This window comes from Neofelis nebulosa, chromosome 7 (genome assembly GCF_028018385.1).
Source record: "Neofelis nebulosa isolate mNeoNeb1 chromosome 7, mNeoNeb1.pri, whole genome shotgun sequence".
NCBI lineage: Eukaryota > Metazoa > Chordata > Mammalia > Carnivora > Felidae > Neofelis > Neofelis nebulosa.
The window spans coordinates 47,682,246-47,685,553 of NC_080788.1; positions in this window are offsets into that span (position 1 = coordinate 47,682,246).

Genomic DNA, 3,308 nt, shown 5'->3' on the forward strand with positions numbered 1-3,308 from the left:
CCAGAAAAATCTTAGCCCCCATCCAAATACACCAAATAGACATCAACAAACAGCCTACAAGAAAGAGGGGGGGATCGAGCAGAGGGGAGTAACCCGGGTGCGAAGCTATTCCACTGTGGAGCAGCCAGTGCATTTTTCTTTCCTCACTGACAGGGGCTGTGTCTAGGCATTTTCATTATCAGTGAAAACACTGCATTGACAAAACAACATAATCAGAGGGGTGGGACTGGCCCCCCAGGTTACACCTCCGGCTTTGGTTGCCTGTTTCAGGAAGGAAGAAGGCCAGCTCCTACCCTGGCAGGTGTGTGGAGCAAGAAGATGAGCTAGGAAATATTGATGCTGATGGAAGAGAAAGGCGGAAGTATACCTGCCCAGACACTGCTCTCACAGCATAGAATGCCCCTCAGTCACAGGAGGAAACAGAAGGTAGAAAATTCAGTCTGATGCCAGGAGCCTTTCAGATGGGTCTTTTCCTCAGCCTAAATGTCCATCAACTGATGAATGGATAAAGAAGATGTGGTTTATATATACAATGAAATACTACTTAGCAATGAGAAAGAATGAAATCATGCCATTTGCAGCAACGTGGATGGAACTGGAAGTATTATGCTGAGTGAAATAAGTCCGTCAGAGAAAGATAACATATGAATTCATTCATATGTGTATCTTGAGAAACTTAACAGAAGACCATGGGGGGGGGGGAGGGCGGGGAAGGGAAGGGGAAAAAGTAGTTACAGAAAGGGAGGGAGGCAAAACATAAGAGACTCTCAAAGGGGAAAAATGGGTGATGGGCACTGAGGAGGGCACTTGTTGGGATAAGTACTGGGTGTTGTGTGTAAGCGATGAACCATGGGAATCTACCCCAAAAACCAAGAGCACACTTTATACAACTGTATGTTAGCCAATCTGACAATAAATTATATTAAAAAAAAAAAAAAAAAAAAGGATGGGTCTCTTCCTCAACTGATCTTACCTTCGGCTGACAATTTGACTTCCACATACACAGCTTCTAGCAAAACACCCAGCACATGTGGGAACCCAATGAATATGTGTTTCATGAATTAACAGCAACATCACTTATGATAGCAAACAAAAAAGAAACAACTTCAATGTCCTACAAAAGACTACTGCTTCATATACATTATATTGAGGCAAGTTATTTAATCTTTCTATGCCTCAATTTTTCTTTTTTAAAAAAATTTATTTATTTATTTTGAGAGAGAGAGAGAAACAGAGAGAGACCATGAGAACGGCAGAGATAGGGAGAGAGAGAATCCAAGCAGGCTCTGTACTGTCAGCAAAGAGCTCGATGTGGGGCCTGAACTCAGGAACCATGAGACCATGGCCTGAGCCGAAATCAAGATTTGGATGCTTAACCAACTGAGGCACCCAGGTGCCCCTAAATTTTTCTTTTCACTAAAATGGAGAGAATGGTGCCTATCTTATATGCTAATCATTTGGATTTAAATGAGCTCATGTATGTAACTTCCTAGCATACAGTAAGAACAAAATAAGTGTTAACTATTATTGTTCCATGGAATACTGTGCAGCTCTTAAAACTGTGTTGAAGAAATACATTTTAAACATGGGAAAATTCATGGTAATTTGAAAAGTAGGTTATGTGATAATGCAAATAGTATGATTCCAAATTTTATAAAATAAATATGCATAGAGAGAAAAAATTCTAGACAAATATACATGAAAATATTAATAGTTATTTCTAGAGAGTGAAACCTCCTCTCTCCTCTCCTTCTCATTCACATCCATACTCATATAATTATTAATCTGTATTTATTAACAATGAATATAAATTATTTGAATAAGTGAAAAAATAAATATTCCACGTGAATACAAAAAAGCATTTGACACAATAATTCCAATTCTGAGATACTATTTTAAGAAATAATTCCAAATACCAAAGAAAATATTGCCTATAAAAATTAGGTAAAGTATATTTTTTATACATTATAGAATAATATAGTGGTTTTTAAAGATGTTCAAGATGATCAAAACATTCAAAATGTTCAAAAATGTCCAAAAACATTAGAATAATGCTTTTTTTTTTTTTTTTAGAGAGACAGAGTGTGAGCAGGGGAGGGGCAGAGGGAGACAGAGAGAGTGAAACAAAGGAAGAGTTTTAAGCAGGCTCCATGCTCAGCAAGGGGGCTCTATCCCACATCCCTGGGATCATGACCTGAGCCAAAATCAAGAGTTAGACACTCAACCAACTGAGCCAGACAGGCACCCCTAGAATAGAAAATATTCTTGATATTAAGTAAACTAGGATAAAAACATTGATCTCAAGCATATAACAAAAGAGAACAAATATCACCAGCAAAATAAACTAAAAAGAATTAGAAAACAATATTATCAGGGAAAATGGTCATTAGCAGAAGGCATATTTGACTTTCTGTCCTTTGTTGATTAAAGTTAACTCCATTTTTCACCTTTGACCACAACAGAGTGGATTCTTTCTCAATGATTCACAAATTAACTTAGAAACTTCTAGACTTATTAGAATGTCTATCCTTCCATAGGTGGACAGTATTCTATGATGTAGAACCCAAATCATCACATCTACTTGTTCTAGGAGGAGAAAGGCCCAGAGGAAATATGCTTTCAATTTATAAAATCATAAAGTTTAGTTTAACAAACCACTGACCACTTATCAAAATATGTGACAAAAGTCATTTCAATTCCAACATTTATGAGACCCTCCTACAAAGAAAGATGAATACTGAGACACAGTCTTTGCCCTGGAGGAGCTCACCACATAATGGTGAAGGGAAGAAACAACTATAACTAACTAAGCACAGTCTGAGAAGGACTCCATTAGAACAGAGGGTCAAGGGAGCCCAGAGAAGGGAATGATTTGGATCTAAAGGGTCAGGGAAGGCTTCATATAGGAGGAGACTTTTGCACTAAGCGTGGGTACAGTTTTGGCAACTGGTTGAATAGTCAGATCGCAAGCAGGGATGATGTCCCTCATTGAACAACTAACAGGCACTGTGTAACTGATCACTCCTAGAGTTCTGTGTTGGTTCATGAACGGGTCAATGTCAACCAAATGACTTGGAGATGCTGACGGGGACAACACTTGCACGAAGGAGCAGACATTGCAGAGATCCGGGGGGGATGTGGCAGGATGCCATCTCACTCAGGAGGGCACCTAATTGCAGCCTGTTTCTGGATCAGGACTGGTCTCTGCTGAGATATGGTGGGCAGTGTGCCATGAGTTCTGCTTGAAGGAGGACCCCATGGCCACAGCCTAACCTGCCCATTCTTGACCCCACATTTCCCATTCCAAG